The sequence below is a fragment of the Amblyomma americanum genome, chromosome 3 (assembly GCF_052857255.1).
Source record: "Amblyomma americanum isolate KBUSLIRL-KWMA chromosome 3, ASM5285725v1, whole genome shotgun sequence".
NCBI lineage: Eukaryota > Metazoa > Arthropoda > Arachnida > Ixodida > Ixodidae > Amblyomma > Amblyomma americanum.
The window spans coordinates 69,616,667-69,634,249 of record NC_135499.1 but is presented as its reverse complement, the minus strand read 5'-3'; the positions used below and the strand labels follow the sequence as shown (position 1 = coordinate 69,634,249).

Genomic DNA, 17,583 nt, shown 5'->3' with positions numbered 1-17,583 from the left:
GAAAGAAGAAAGGGAAAACTGAAAATTGAAAATTGTATTTTGAGGAAAGGCGCGGCGGTGCACAGCGGCGGATTACCTGTGCCTCGGTACTACTCGTGGCGCATGCGCAGTGACTAGGGAGCGAGCGAGAGAAATATCCGCGGCGAGGGGCGCGTTGTGACGTCGTGTGCCTCCTCGGAGCACCGCCACTGCGAAATCGCAAGTTCGCGGCCAGTAAAGCTTTTGATTTAAAAAACAGAGAAAGAGGCGTGGTAGTGGAGGGCTCCAGAATAATTCCCACCACCTGGGGATTTTTAACGGCACTGACATCACACATCACACGGGCACCTTTGAGATCCCCCTTGTAATGTAAGGGGCGAAAACCACCAGGGATCTCTCCCCGAGCACCTCTCTGTATATATATCTTGTAAAGGTGTTTATTGGAAGCGCGAGTCGGTTGGCGTTGGTCGAACGGCGGCACGATGGACACAGGCACAGGCGTCAATCAAAATTCTTCTTCTTGTTCTTCTTTTTCTTTTTCTTCTTCTTTTTCTTCTTCTATTCCTTCTTCTTTTCCTTCTTCTTCTTCTTCTTCTTCCCCTCTAGTAATATGGCACATACCCACGTGGGGGGGATTGGCCAAGGTATAGAGTAGAATGCCAATGAAGCATTTGCGCGGGGAAGGAAACGTCAGAAGACTGAATCAAGATTAAAAAAATTGGAAAAATAAAATGAAATCAAGAGGTATGAGCCATCCGAAATAGAATCAATCTAGCCTTTTTTGGACATGCAAAAGAATTTTGTATATAGCTAACAAGATAATCGATTAGTTGCACTAATGTAATCGTGAAGGTAGCCGCATACACTGCTTAACGGGAATCCCTTGGCGCTCGCACCGAACGATAGAAGAACTGTAAGAGACAGAGGCAGTCCTAGTCTCGAAAGAGGAACCTCCAGATATTGCTTTCTCTGAACCGCGAACCGCCGGCAAGAGAGGAGAAAATGATCGATTGATTCAACTTGCCCACATGATACACAAAGGTTTGTCGCAGCGAACCCGCACCTGCATAAGTACAAGTTTAAGTGAGGGATTCTACTTCGCAGGAGCGTCATGGACACTTCACAAAGCCTTGACTTACACCACCGGATATTCCATGGGTACTTTAGGTGTTGAAAGTCCACGGTATTGAGCAACGGATCACTCAAAGTGGCTGAAATATGTTGGAACCGCTGGAAACATGAAGCTGCTAACAGAATGAGGTGAGGGACGGGATATATTACAGGTGCGCTGAGAGCTGACCTTGCCAATAAATCAGCCACCTCGTTAAAATAGACGCCTGAATGCCCAGGTACCCAGACCAAACGGATCTCGCGCACTGTGCTCGGAACAAAAAACCTAAGTGAACGAGTCAAGAAAGATTTTTCCGAATTTTGAAGAGAGACAATAACTGAAAGGCAGTCTGTAAGAATAAGAACCCGTGCGACATGTCTGGGAATTTTGAGAAGAGCCAAACCAATGGCCAAAAACTCTGCGAAGAATATAGGAGTATAATCAGGGATACGAACGGAGTAGCTCCAAGCTAGATCCTGCGAATATATGCCAATCGCCGCCTTCTCACAGCTGCCGGAGGCATCAGTGGAGAGAACAGTATGATGTGGAAAATTCTGTAGGTGTTCAGAAAGAAGACCATTTAGGGTATGTGCGGGCATATGCTTCGCATGGGACGGGAAAATAAAGTCGTAATAAAAGACGGGATCAGCCTGCGTGTCAGCAACTCGTTGCAAGGAGATCAGATCAACCTGAAGCGGAGCTAACAGATTCTGCGTGAACCTAACTAGCGGAAGCTGATAACGTGGCTAGTGATTAGTCAAAAAAGGTGTGGTTGGGATACAAAAATTAGAATACTAACGCCTGGGGCCGGGTCAAAAGACTTGAGGAAAGTACGCACTGTTAGAAGTTGGAAGCGGGAATAGAGGTTGGGGATACGGGCTTCCAGATAAAGGACAGCGTTGGAAGCTGATTTTGGGAGCCCGAGGCATAGCCGTAGGGCTCGCCTTTCCAGTAAGGCTAATGGCTGCAGCTTGTAGTTCGCGCTACCAGAGAACAAGGGGCAACCAAATTCCAGAATCGGTCTCATATAAGCCTTATAGAGCAACAGTAGCGTGTCACGACGCATGCCAAACTTTTTATTGCCAACTCGGGTCAAACGGCCCAGTGCACGTTCCCCTTTAATAACATTATTCTTAATATGGTGTCGCCAGTCCAAATTTTGGTCACAGGTAACACCTAGGTATTTAACCGACTCCACCTGCGGAATTGAAGTGGAGCGGTAGGCTAGCGAGATGTACATAGGAGCGTCGGGTGGAAATACCAGCACGCCACATTTGCTGACATTAAGTGATAAATTGATTTGGTCCAACCAGACTTCAAGAGCATTCAGATATGCCTGCAAATACCCGTAGAGCACATGAATATCCTTTGCTGATGCGAAAAAAGCTATATCATCTGCGTATACATAAACTGTAACGTTAGGATGAATGGGGATGTCCTGAACTAATATGTTGAAAAGCAGCGGAGAAAGAACAGAGCCTTGCGGCACACCTCTTGATTGACCATAGGTATTAGAACAAAAAGATCCGTCTGTACAGAAGAAAAATCTATCTTTTAGAAATTCACAAATCCAGGCGTAGAGGTAATGCGGTGGTTGTAGTTGAGCAAGATTGTTAATGAGGACTGTGTGCTCCACGCTGTCATAGGCCTTCGCAACGTAAAGCGTCACCAAGGCCGAAATGTCTCTCTGGCGCATTGAGAGTCGTATTCGGCTCTCGAGATCCACATGCGCGGACCATATGGAACAACCGCGACGAAAGGCAATCTGTGCGGGGCTGAGGCCGTTAATATGATGAACATGCTTTGTGAGGCGACTGTGTACTACTCTTTCTATTAGCTTTACTAAATTTGAGGTTAAAGCAATTGGCCGAATATTGTCTAATTGAAATCCATTGTCTGCATTTTTTAAAAGTAAAATTATTTTCGTAATTTTCCAACTGTGAGGAATCCAAGAGGTTTCCAATGACGCATTTACAATATCTAGAAGGTGAGTTGGAAAGTCGTGCGCTAAAACCTTTAACATGCCCACAGTAATCCCGTCAGATCCCGGAGCAGCAGAGTGCATCGAGGAAACAATTTGCAGGAGCTCCGACACGTCGACCTCAGGATAGTCCGAGCTGGGGGTGAGAGTGTGCAAAGGTTCTGCTTTCTGTACCTGGAAACGTAAGGCCAGCCCCTGCGCGATGCGTTCAGGGTTTTGCTTAGCCTCCTGCGGAGACATTACCATTGACCTTATGCGATTGGAGGCCGGAGAGCTGTTACTCTGCGCCATGAATCTATAGAGAGCCTTCTTATTCTGGGGTTTTGAGAGATACGTGTTTAAATTTTGATTATAATCCTCCTTTGACTTTTTAACAGTTCTTTTGAAACATGCAGAGAAGAACTTATAATTTATCCAATTAGCTGGGCTCTGATTGTAGGAAAGGCTTTTCCAGGCTGCTTTTCTACGACGATAAGCTTTCTCACACTCCTCCGTCCACCAAGGAGACGGCTGTCTGGCAGGAGCAGTAGTGCACACCGAGAATACAGAGCTCTCAGCAGCATCTGCAGAAAGGTAATTGTCCGCTGAGCTCTTTGTGCTCGACCTGAGCTAACTATGGAGGGGAGTGAGGCCGATATCAATTTTTTGTGCATAATGTGGTTTACAAATTTCATGGTTGCACCACCTTTTCTGATAGGCGAGGATATAATAGAAAAGGTTATTGGAAAGTGGTCACTAGATGTACCTGAGTCTTCAGTTGACCATGCAGATACGCCAACCCCACGAGATGCTAATGTTAAATCTATGATTGAACGGGATCCTCCTCGCATAAAGGTTACTGCTCCGGAATTACAGCAGCGCACTGCATTCATTGACATCCAGGACCACAGAAGCTGGCCGCAGGAGTCAGAGCGACTATCCCAGACACTGTGGTGCGAATTAAAATCTCCTGCGATGACTGTGCTGTTTGCGCCGCTCAGTAAGGTACCCAAACACTCTGTCCTGTGAACACCGATTGGGAAGTAGACGTTAGCAATAGTGACTTTGGCGCACTGTGGAAGGGAGATTTCAACCGCCAACAACTCACAGTCAGGGCGCATAACTGTCTGCGAGATTGATGCCCGGTGACATATTTTCGTAGAGATCATAGTTAGTAACCCACCACCCCTGCCATTAACGCGATCTACCCTGAAAACACGAAATTTTTTAAATGTGAATGATTTAAGTGGAGAGAGCCACGTTTCATGTAAAAGCACAATATCTGGATTATGTTTATGAAGAAGTAATTCAAGATCCGGTAAAGCAGAAAGTACGGAGCGACAATTCCACTGCATAACTTTTAGACCCGCCATGATTATGGACTGGTTAAAGAGGCATCAACAGCCTCCTTCAGCACAACAGTCTGGGGAATTAATTTGGGGGGTCCTTTCCTTGCTTTGACTTGCGGAACAGCTGACTTCGAGGGTAAGGAAGAAGCTCGACGCTTCTGGGAAGTGGTGAACATTTCAACGTCCATGCTACAAGTATCTACGTGAGCGACACTGTCAGGAGCGCTGTTGGCAGGCGGTACTTGGGACACGGTAGCAGGCGACATGGAATGACTCTTACTAGCAGCACTTGCGAGGGATGCCGGCGTAGCCGCCGAAACATGTGATTCAGTAGGCAGAAATTGGCCAGCAACAAGTTGAGATAGAGCCTCGGTGAAACTGCCCAGCATTCGCTCGACCACCACAGAAAGAGCCTGTTCTACTGAGGACACTATTGAAGTAGTCAAACTTCACGGTATATCAGCAACAGAGCTTCGCGCACGGCTGGCATATGTAGTATCCCTCCGATCCAGAAGTGCATAAGCATCTGCTCTCGAACATCATTTCGCTTGAATGATATCGAGCAGGCTTTGTTCGTCGGCTCGTTTCGAGCTGTTGACATCATCAGCTGAGTGGTTGCCCTTGCATAGGCAACACTGGGGCTGATCAGAGGCGCAGCTGTCATCTGAATGCCCTTCTCCACAAACACGGCAGCGGGTCGCCGACTTACACGCTTTACCACTGTGACCGAAACGCCAACAGTTGTTGCACTGAAGAGGACGGGGCTGCAGAGGGTCCACACGATACACTATCGGCCAAACCTTGAGTTCAGAAGGACAGGAGGAACCAGCAAACGTAGTGATAACTGACTCTGTCGCAACACGCACACCATAGAATTCTCTACTGCACCGGTAGACAGAAAGAACCCCCACACCTGCATCCTGAAACTCCTCCACTATATCCTGCAGGGAAAATGCTGGGTCCACGCCACGAACAATACCTTTGGAACATGCGAGCTGTTCCGGGATGAAGGCTTTAACCGCTAATGACTGAAAAAGTTTGCACTGGAGCAGGTCTGTGACACAATCAATGTCAGCGGACCTGCAAACAATGCCTCTCCGGCCGAACGGTCGCACCTCAGAGATCTGGAGGTAGTGGGTAGTGAGAGATCTTAGCTCCTGCTGAAGGACCTTGGAGCTTTTCATCTTGATCGCTCCTTCACCGATCGGCACGAGAGCAACAGGGATGATGTCAATTCCATTTTTACGAAAATTTTCTAGCGGCAAGCTTTGGGTGGGCAAGCTGGCAAACCAGGTTGCCGATCCTCCACCCGGGGAGGTCAGCGACATACCTGAGCCAAACGCACCCTCAAATGCACATTAACCTGGCCTACAGACCTAACCTGAGACCCGGCCAAATCCCCCACGCAGAACGGCCTCACCAGAGATGACCACGTAGGCACCACCAGGACACCACAGTTGAGCTCGAAGCCAAGCACCAGCAAGAACACGTCAGCACCGTCCAACTCTCGATCCAACGATCCCTTGCTCCCTTGATCCTTGATCCCTTGCTTGCGGCGTTCTTCTTCTTCGAAAAGACCCCCTCACAAACCTTCTCACCTCACAAACCTTCGTCTACCTCGTCTACCTCTTCTCTGCGCTTCTTCAACTCCTGCCGGTCAGTCCCATTACAGTTACTTCCCCGCCGGAAAAGAAGCCATCCTGGCAACTTACGGGGAGGAAAGCATGGGCGGATCATAATAAGGCTTGAGGCGCTCGACGTGCGCAGTTTCACGCCCCCGGCGACGGTGGTCCGAAGGGGGAGAGAGCGGCTCAACGATGCAGTTCACGGGAGAAGTTTGGTGCAGAACGCGGTAAGGTCCGTGATAGCAAGAAAGCAGTTTTGTGGCGAGGCCGGGAGTGGAGGAAGGCACCCAGAGCCAAACGAGGGCGCCAGACAGGTATGAGGCGGGAGGGTGCGAGGAATCGCGACGGTGCTTCTGATGCCATTGGAGCTGTGTAGTGAAAGACCGGGCAAGTTGCCGGCACTCTTCGGCATGCAGGTGAGCTTCGGAAAGTGATGTGGCCTCGGAAGCCTCAGGCCGATAAGGAAGAATGGTGTCCATGGTAGATGTAGGCTCCCGGCCATATAAGAGAAAGGAGAAAACCCCGCCGTTGTCTGCGTAGCCGTATTATACGCGTACGTGACGAAAAGGAGCACTTGGTCCCAGTTTGAGTGGGCTGTGTCAATGTACATGGAGAGCATGTCACTGAGTGTGCGGTTGAACCGCTCAGTCATGTAGTTGGTCAGGGGGTGACAGGCGCTGGTGCAGCGATGAACGATTTGACATTGCTTTAGCAGGGCCTCGACGGCGACCGATAGAAAAACAAGGCCGCGTCCCTTAGCAGTTCTTTCGGGGCGCCGTGACGAAGAACAAGACTGTGTAGAATGAAGCGAGCGAAATCGTTTGCGGTAGCACATTTGAGAGCCGACGTTTCGACGTAACGTGTTAGGTGGTCAACGGCCACGATGACCCAGCGATTGTTAGCCGAAGTAGGTGAAAGCGGGCCGTAAAGATCAATGCCAACGCAGTCAAAGGGTCTGCCAGGGCAAGGTAACGGCAGCAAAGAAGCGGCGGGGGGGGGGGGGGGGTGCATGACCGAATGTTCTGACGTATGTAGCGGTCATACCTCGCCAGTAATATCGCAGACGAAGGCGAGCATAGGTTTTCAGTACACCGGCGTGGCCGCATTGTGGATCGGCGTGGAAAGAGGCGCAGATGGCAGCACGGAGGTGTCGGGGGATCATAGAGAAACGTACTTACGTAAAGAGCGTTTCACTCAAGCCGTTTCGTGGCAGAGCAAAAAAGGGTCTGACCACCCGCCAGGCGGCCTATGTTTGCTTCCACACTACTTCAAAGGTCGACACCTTATCACACTTCCACAGGGTTGCATCCAAGCGTTCCATTTCCATATAAAAGTTGGTGCTGCGCCGGTCATGTGCCGCCAGTTACGCCAAGCTCACCGCGCTTTTCAACGCGTCGCCTCATTTTTCCGGTAAGTTGTTTCCTTTTGCCTGCACGATTAATTTTGATGTTTCTTGAGCTAAGAACATTGCAGCAAGTCGTTTGTAATGCTGCGTGAACGTATTTTGCACATGTAGTATATAATATGAGCCGTGAGCCATCCGTTTGTTCTTGTACTGTCTTTTCCGGAATAGCGTGTGCATTACATTGAAAGCGTAATTTTCCAAAAGTCACTCACGACACGTCCGGTTTAAAATACAGAATTCATCGATGGCTCACCCGTATCGTAACACAAACCTTTTATATGGCGTGGGTCGAACAGTGCAATGCACATTTGAAATCGACCACGTGGAAATACCTTTGTCACATGGGAAGCGAGCAGTTTTGATCGTGATCAGTCAGATCCTAATCGGGCCTCAATATGCCACGATCGCGTTTCAGCCGCGAACAGGAGTAGTTGACTGCCATCGACGCATCATTGTCGAGCTGCCCGATTGCGTTCGAAAACTACTATGTGCTTTTTAGGTGTCATAGACTGCTAGGAAACGAACGACAAAAGAGAGAAGCTTAGCTTAATATATAAAAAGAAAGGTTGTTTTAGACTGCAGTGAAACAAATGCTAATACGTTTTATTCAGGCATAATTTCTCATATCTGTGTCAATACCGACGGCATGATGTGTGCCACAGAATTTTAGGTGATCGGCATTGATAGGTACGTTTTTTACCAATATGATACCAAATTGAAATATTTTTTTTTTCTGGAAAAGGTAATATACAAGGAATTTTTCTGACAACTTGGCAAATTTTGCTGGGTGTTTCGGACCTACTTAGTGACATCTGTTGCGCTAGGGCTGTTCTTACTCCCGATCCTCGGACCGCTATATCAGCGATCATTTTCCATCGCGATTGAAAGTCCGATCCCGGTCGAGGGCTCGATCACAATCGAAAGTGCCCAGGTGAAGGGGTATAAGAAAATTGCTGCGGATACTGCGATCTACGCAATCATTACGACAGTGTGCGATCACTGTAAAGTGAAGGTTTATCACTGGTCCGTGCCGCATATAGGTACGTTCTGGAAGAAAGCCATAGAGACGACCACTGACAACAGTCACTGCTTTATAGACAAAAAATCAGTTTACGTCAGCTCGCTTCCGCAAGGAATTGAAGCTAGTTAGAATTTTTCATGAACGATATGTTAACATGCTTGCCTGCAAACATATAATAGATAACTGTCATAAGAGAGTATATTTTTCTTTTCTATCTTTTTTGCTGCGATATATTTGTCTTCGCCGTTTGATGACTGCAACAATCTTTACAGTATGTACACAAGCGCAAACTAATATGCCACGGAGTTAATTAAATTACGGGAGCTACTGCTGCATTTCATGGTGTGGGAACAACGGGCGAAGACAAAGGCAGCCGGGGACGAAGTTCTTCCGCATTCCTAGTGACAGCAGGTGATTGACGCCTTTTCTGTGTACTTTAATGTAAATATAAAGCAGTGCTGCCAATCTCTTGTTAGATCCGGCTGCTATGCGCATGTTTTTTTTTTTAAGTCATCCAGTGAAGCGAATAATCAACGGTTATACTGCGTCACAATTATTTCAGGTCGAAGGTTTGGATCGAGTTTGCCAAGAGCTAGGGCGACCTGTGAGAAATGTCGCCGACCCAGCTGTACGCCACGTACGCATCTGCGAGGACCATTTCACCGCAGATGACTTCATGGAGCACGGGATGACTTCGCTGAAGAAGACGGCTATTCCTACAGTTCAGCCTACATGATACTAGAATTGCCAGCTCGCTCAAGGTGGATTCTTTTGCGCGGTGTCTACACCTTGACCAAAAAATCGCAATAATCACCTTTTACGAAGAGTGCAAGCTTACTATTGTGTTACTATGATGTATTGAATAAGTTGTGCTTGTATTTCTGAACATCCTATGAACCCATCGCTAAAAGGTGCTGATGTGCTGGAATCGAGCCTGCTATACGTGCCATTTTAACCCCTTACTTGTGTCTAGCTGTTGACAATTCCTATTGCGTTGTTCGCACGGGTGATGTTTTAGATGACAAACCGGCAGAGCGTATGTGCAATATTTTTTGTTCGTGACATGGTGCCATCGGCTTTACCATAACTTCTGTCTTGTTGCTCTTTGTATAATGATGTATTTTATAAAATGTGCCTGCTCCAGTATTTTTTTTCCTGTAAAGTTCAAATTGTAAAGAAGAAAAATGAACTTTTTCTGTGGAACCACTCCCTTCTATGTATTCAACTTAAAGAGGCGGCTCAATGACGGCACAAAATTGAAGTAAAACAGCTCTGATTGTATTATTCCAGCCTGCATGAACTGATTCAGCTTGCGTAGATTTTTCGACAAGCTTGGTAGAATTTCCAGTAAAAGTTGGCGATCCTCTCCGATCCGAGAGTTTATTACGTCAATATATGTATGGCATGCTTAGAAATGAAATATTAAAGCCCTTGTGCTCCACTTAGACGATGTAGTTGAATATTTTAATAGCCAAAGGTAAATCAGAATCGAAAGCATTGCTGTCGAAACAGAAACTGAAACAGAGCTGAAGCACGGGCCTAAAATCTCGGAGGACGAATTTAGCGGTTTTACCACCTGCTCTTTACTTAAGTATGTTTCTCTAAGGGGAGATCACCAACAGCCACTTCCGCCCGCCGGAGAGGTAGTTACGGCGGTATAAGAGGTCATCACCAAAGGCGAAATAGTGGGCTTTGCGACGAAGGGTCCGGGACGAAGAATGCGCAGAGGGATTGTTCACGAAGAGGAGCAGCGAGGTGATCCAAGGATCCTTCAGTTGTTCGGAGATCATATCAGGGACGTTGAACGACGAGAAATAGTAGGCACAGACGAGGGCAGAGGTTGAATCGCATGGAATCGGTGAACGAGAAAGGGCGTTGGCGTCCGAGTGCTTCCGGCCAGAGCGATAAATAACGTGAATATCAACCTCCTGGAGACGTAAAGCCCAGCGGGCGAGTCGGCCAGAAGGATCTTTGTGGGAGGATAGCCAGAAGAGGGCATAATGATGTGTGACGACATAGAAGGGCCGGCCGTGAATGTAAGGTCGGAACTTGGCAATCGCCCAAACGATGGCGAGACATTCTTTTTCTGTGACAGAATACTTCGATTCCGCCTTGGTGAGGGCGCGGCTGGCGTAAGTGACAACACATTCCGGATACCCAGACTTTCGCTGAGCAAGAACGGCGCCCAAGCCCACACCGCACCGCTCGCGTCAGTGTGAATTTCTGTCCGACAGGTGGGATCAAAAGGGCGAAAGACGGGGGGGAGAGAGAGACCAGCAGGCGACGTAAAGTGCCGAACGCGGCATCGCAGGCTGGGGACCAAGACGAGAGGTTCGGGCTGCCGGCAAGAAGGTGCGTTAAAGGGGCGATGATACAGGCGAAATTGCACATGAAGCGGCAAAAATATGAGCATAAGCCTACAAAACTGCGAAGTTATTTCAAGGTGTGCGGCTTTGGGAAGTCATCGACGGGGCGCAGTTTGGCAGGGTCATGAAGAACGCCGTCCTTGGAGATGACAGGGCCTAATATTGTCAGCTGCGTAGCACCCAAGTAACATTTTTTCAGGTCGGGTTGTAGGCCGGCGTCAGTAAGGCACGTGAGTAAGCGCTGAAGGCGCTGCAGATTACTGTGACGTTCCCACAAACTGCGTGGGTCCACATGGGACGGAGAGGCAAAGAGACACCGCTAGATTCAGCTGGAACAAAACAGGTATGTTCAATAATAACTTATTAAAAAATACATTATACAGAGGATGTGGTGCCCAAGCTAACATGAAGCTATGTTGATGCCGAAGCCTTCGACAGGAGGAATGGAAGGTCTGTAAAGTTGTCTTTGCTCGTTTGCTGAGGCTCGTCCGCTTCCCGATCACTTGGGTGCTTCTGGCACCGGACGGCCGACTCCCAGCGGTATCATCTCCAGCCTTACCCGTCACCCCACTGCCTAACTTTGCTTGTTTTTTTGTCGTCCATTCGGGCTATCCTTTCTATGCTGAAGCCTTTCCCTCGCCTTCCACCCAGTGTCGGCGCCTGCGGCATTACTCTTCTTCCCTAGACCAGTCCGGCTTGGGTCTTCTCCTCTCCATCCGGCGCCCCTGTCAAATTTGCGGAGTGCGCTTGACCATGTTGAATGCTTGTCAGCGTGCAATTGAAGCGGACGACCAGACAGTTGGACTTCGGTTCCTTAATGAGCCATGGCTCACGACACCCGACGATTCCTTGCGGCTTAGAGTCTCTTGCTCAAGCGCCTCCAAAGTCCCACGAAGGAAAGATGCCGCCGCAGATAGGGACCCTCGGAGAGGCTTAGCGCACTGTCACACTCGCTCACGTTCCCAAAAAATGTTCTCCTTACATTTGAGCACCATATTGCCATGAAGTGATGACTCCAACCCGGGGAGCAGAACGATAGCGAAAGTGGCGTCTAAACAAGACTCTTTATTTGGGCTGACTTGCTCCCACAATGGACTGAATCACGGCGGCGGCGTAGGAACCAGCGTGCTCGGCGGTCGTCGAACATAATATCCGCCGCTCTCCACCGTGCTCAATTTAAAGCTGGCAGCGAACTTTCGAGATACGGCGTGCAAAGCTACTACAAAATTCTGGAACAACCTAGAATCGGCTCCGCCTGGGTGCTCACAATCGAGTTAAATCTGGCCGCGTCTTGGATTGCAAACAAAGCGAGAAAGCGCCGTGCCGGCAGCTTTGAAGAATTAACAAGCAAACACAAAAATATTCGCAGAATTGCTCCCCTCTAAAAGAAGCATCAACCCGATGCTTTAAAACAAATAAGACGGCTAGAACCAAATAAGACAATGTGTGCCAAAATTAAGACCGAGTGTAGAAACACAGCGTCATTTAGCGCACGTAATAGCGCTTCGTACGAACGACATGGAAAACTTCTGGTCGTACGCGGCGTCGCTGGGATTAAGTCATTTCACCAGGGTCGACTTCATAGTCCAGTTCCCCTAGCCAACGAAGAATCTTGTACGGGCCGAAATAGCAGCGCAAAAGCTTTTCACTCATCCGCGTCAGCGAATGGGCGTCCAAACCCAGACTCGGTCTCCTGGCTTGTATTCCGCGTTGCGTCTTCGTAGGGTGTATAGCTTCCGGCGTCGGTTCGCTGCTGGCCTTTGATCCTTAATCGGAAAAGTCTTCGGGCTTCTGCGCATTGAAGGTAGGCGGCGAAGTCGATGTTGTCTTCCTCGATAACGATGGGCAGCATGGCGTCTAGCGTGGTTGTGGCCCCCCTGCAGTGAACGTGCCTAACAGGCGTCATCTGGGTGGTCTGCGCTGCGGTGTTTTAGGCGACCATATCGTGGCGACCATATCGGCGATTGGTTTTTTAGGCGCTCAGTATGTCCCTTGGTCTGCGGATGGTATGCAGTTGTCCTCCGGTGGCTGGTTTGGCTGTAACACAGGATGGCTTACGTTAGTTCCGGCGTGAATGCTGTTCCTCTGTCCGTGATGAGCACATTGAGGGCGTCGGGCCGCAGAAGAATGCACTCCACGAAAAATTTGGCGATTTCTGCTGCTGTTTCGTTCGGTAGGGCTTTTGCCTCGGTGTAGCGGGTCAGATAGTCGGTCGCTATGATGATCCACTTATTTCCAGACGTTGACTTTAAAAAGGGCCACGCAAGTGCATGCTGATCTGCTGAAACGGCCTTTATGGGGGTACAATGGGGTTCAGATATCCTGCTGGTCGGGTGGGAGGAGTCTTTCGTCGCTGACAATCTCGGCAGGTTTCCACATAGTGTGCGACATCGGCAGACAGTCGTCGCCAGTAATGCTTGTCTTGAATGCGCCGGAGGGTGCGAGAGAACCTGAGATGTACAGCTGTCGGCTCGTCGTGTCAAGCGTGTAGAACTTCTTCGCGCTGACTTGCCTGTACAACAAGGAGGTAGGCTGTTTTGTTCGCGGCGAAGTTATTCACGAGGACACCATTCTGTACGCAGAACGAAGACAGTCCTCGTTTGAACGAGGCGGGGGGATGAAGAAACCTTGCCTCCTAAGTAATCGATGAGGCGTTTTAGGTCGGGGTTCGAGCGTTTCTGCTGTGCAACAGAGCGGGAGCTGATGGGTCCCAGGAAGGCGTCCTCATCTTCGTCCGGCGGTTGTGCATCTACAGGGGCTCGTGAGAGGCAGTAGGCGTCGGAGTGCTTGCGTCCGGACTTGTAAATGAGGGTGACGTCAAACTCCTGGAGGCGCAGGCTCCATCGAGCGAAGCGGCCGGAGGCATCCTTCAAAATGGCAAGCCAGCACAGTCCGTGGTGACCGCTGACCACCTTGAACGGTCGCGAATACAGGTAGGAGCGAAATTTTGGCGTAGCCCAGATGATGGAAAGGCACTCCTTTTCAGTTGTCAAATAGTTAGCGTCGGCCATCTACGGGGAACAGCTAGCGTATAGCATTTCTTTCTCGACTCCGTCACTTTTGTGAACGAGGACGGCGCCTAGGCCCAGCTGCTTGCGTCCGTGTCAATTTGAGTCTCGCTGTTTTCATCAAATTGCGTGAGGATCGGTGTGGACTGTAAACGACGCTGGAGATCCTTGAAGGTTTCTGCTTGTGGCTCTTCCCATTTAAATGGCACGTCTGACTTTGTGAGTTGGGTCAGAAGATCCGCGATGCCCAAAAAGTTTTTGACAAATCGTCGGTAATATGCGCATAGTCCGAGAAATCTGCGCACAGCTTTTCTATCGGCCGGCGTTGGAAACAGTGTGATAGCATCTGTTTTCTGCGGGTGTGAGCGCACTCCCTTCTTGCTAACGATGTGGCCTAGAAACAGCAGCTCATCATAGGCAAAGTGGCACTTCTCTGCTTTCAAGGTTAGGCCGGACGACTTGATCGCGTCTGGTATTGTTCGATGCCTTTTCAGGTGCTCTTCAATGATACAGTCGAAGACAACGACGTCATCTAAATATACCAGGCAAATTTGCTAGTTCAGGCCTGCCAGCACTGTATCCGTTACTCCTTGAAACGTTGCTATTGCGGAACAGAGACAAAATGGCATCACCTTGAACTCGAAGAGCCCATCCGGAGTGATGAATGCAGTCTTCTCGCGATCTCTTTCATCAACCTCAATTTGCTAGTAGCCGCTCTTGAGGTCCATCGATGAGAAATACTTGGCGTTGCAGAGCTGGTCCAGTGTGTCGTCGATGCGGGGGAAGGGGCAGACGTCCTTCTTTGTTATGTTGTTCAAGCAGCGATATTCAACGCAGAATCGAAGTGCGCCGTTTTTCTTCCTTACTATAATGACCGGTGCCGCCCACGGGCTCTTTGAAGAGTGGATGACGTCGTCGCGAAGCATTTGTTCCGCTTGGTCCCGGATGGCCTGTCGTTCCCGCGGCGACACACGGTAGGGGTTTTGGCGGAGTGGTGGGTCGTTCTGGTCGGTTATAATGTGATGCTTGGCAATCGGCAATTGCCGAACCTTCGTCGATGACGAAAAACACTCGCATTAGCTTTGAAGCAGATTGCAGATCTGGTCTTGTCTGTTCCGGGGTATGGCTGGGTTGAATTCGAAAGCGGGCGAGTGGTCTTGGTCAGCAGAATCTTCTGCAGATGAGCCAAGAGGAAGGAGGAGTCTCGTACGTCGGATATTTCGCCGAAGAAAGCAATCGTCGTTTTTCAGTTAATGTGCCGGTATTATCCGCTGAAGTTCTTCAGAAGTACTTTGGCTTGACCATTGCGGAAATGTGCGATGCCGATTCCTCGCTCTAGAAGCAACGCCGTGTTCCCCTCGATAAGAGCTTCTATGTTCTTGTCATCCGCGGCACCTAAGGGGACCATGACGCTGGATTGAGGAGGAATGCTCCCTTGCTTATCTAGGACACTTATGGCAATATGCTGCTCCATTGTCGTCATTGAAGGGATGGCTTCGTCCGTCGAAAGCGTGATGAGTTTGAATCGCAGGTCGATGATCGCCTGATGCTCCTTAAGGAAATCCATGCCAAAGATCACTTCTCGGGAGCATTGCGGTAGCACAACAAAGGTCGTAGGATAGGTATGTCCTTTGACAGTCACTCGCGCTGTGCATCGCCCTGATGATGTAATGAGGTGGCCCCTGCGGTGCGAATTTCTGGGCCGTCCCAAGCAGTCGTGACTTTGCTCAGCTGCGCAGCGAATGTTCCATGCATAACCGAGTAATCGGCTCCTGTGTCGACAAGAGCGGTAACTTTCCGGCCGTCGATTGTCATTTCTAAGTCCCATGTCCAGGCTCTTGCGTTGCAATTCGACCTCGGCGTCTGGTCACTTCTTCGTCGCATATGCGAATCGCGGGTGGGGCGTGTCGTCAGAGCCTTCCTGGGTGGCGGCTTTGTTTTGAAGGCAGTTCGCGTCGTGGTCGGGGTTGTCATTTTTTGAGGCGTCGGCGCTGCGGGCGTAGCGTCTTCGTGCAGCGTAGCGGGTGCAGCGTCCTCATAAGGCGTGGTGGGTGCAGGATATTCGGCGTTTCGCTCGTGAGCAACCACACCTCCAGAGGTTGCTGTCTTTAGTTTCGGGAATGCGGTTCAGTGCTTATGGACAGAAGTTCAGTAGAGATTAAAAGTAACTCAGAGAGCTGTTGGAAGATTAGCACTAGGTTCCCACGGGAAAACCACAAGCGAGGCAGTACAGGGGTATATGGGCTGGGCATCGTTAGAAGCACGGGAAGCTCAGAGTAAAGTACTATACTAAGAACGCCTGAAGAAATTGGACGATAACAGGTGGGCAGCTAAGGTATTTAAATACCTATACAGAAAGAGCAATGACTCACACTGGCGGAAAAGAAATAGGAAGCTAACGAGTAACTATGCCAGACACGAGGACGGAGAAGCAAAGAGCATTAAACAACAGGTTAAAACGCGGAAGGAAACAACTGGATAAATTCAATGGCAAAGAAGCATAGTGTAGAACTATATCGTTACTGGACAAGGCAGATCAGGAAGGAAGCGTTCTATGATGTGTCTCAAGAGGCAGTGCCCTCCTCTTTGAAGCAAGGTCAGGATGTCTTAGAACGCACAGCTACAAATAGAAATTTAACTAAGATGATGACACAAGTGCTGGGTGTGGTAAATGTGTAGAAACAATAGAACACCTAATACTTAAAAGCGGTGGTATCCATCCCGATGTCGATGCAGGCACCGTTAATCCTCCTGAGGCCCTATGGCTTAGAGATAACAATAGTCATGTAAATAAATCTGAGGTGAAGATCAGCAAAAAGCGATTGGAAGATTGCTGGCTCAAAAGCAGAGACGTGACACACGCTGTCCCCCACATAAAACGGAGCGTCTCTGGCGCCGCGACCGTGCGTCTCTTTCCTTCTCATCGCCGCTTTCGGTGTGGTCTCCCTTGCGATGTCCCTTGCAGCCTGCAAACGCGATTCCCGCTCCACCTTACAGTCGTCCAGTGAGGCGTATGGGACACGACGGGAACCCTCTGGGACTTCACCGGGATGGTCTAGGTCTCTGCCGTATCGGAGGAAGGATGGCATGTCGCCCGCGCTTTCGCGCGTTGCAGAATTGTGTGCAAAAATTGCATAGGGGAGCCACAAGTGCCAGTCACGCTAGTCGCGCAAGGCAAAGCGCGACAGGAACCCGGTCACGGTTTGGTTTAGTCGCTCCACCACGCCGTTAAAAGCAGGATGACATGGTGTTGTGTGCTTGTTATTTATATTAAGCAGCTCGCACTCGCCTCATTAGCTGCGACTCAAAGTTGTTTCCTCGATCTGTTATGAGTTGCCTAGGAGGCCCATGTCGGAGCACGATCTGTTCGAGAAAGCACTTGCGCAACGGTGTCTGCCTTGTGATCTGGGATTGGCACCGCTTCAGCGTATTGCGAAAGGTGATCTACAAATACTATTATGTACCTATTTTCGGAAGCGATCGTGGGCAACGGGCCGAACGTATCAATACTTGTCCGCTCGAGGGTAGCCGATTTCTCACGGAACGTCTGAACTGGCACTGTTCTGCGACCATTGGGTGTTGTTTTCTCGGGACACGAATGGCAGTTTTGCGCAGTATTTCCTAACGTCCTGGCGCATGCAACTCAAGAATAACCGTTCCACCCGCTTGCGCATCTTCGCTACGCCAAAATGGCCGGTGCAGGGCGCATCGTCAAACGCCCGAAGGACTCTTTCCGCCCACTACTTAGGTGCGACGACC

At 49.5% G+C, this 17,583-nt stretch overlaps 1 protein-coding gene across 1 annotated transcript in view; it reads right to left on the bottom strand.

Annotated features, from left to right (window-relative positions):
• Positions 1 to 17,583, bottom strand: part of LOC144123813 (ABC transporter G family member 23-like) — a 193,013-nt gene that overhangs the window by 79,158 nt on the left and 96,272 nt on the right. The window lies entirely within an intron of this gene.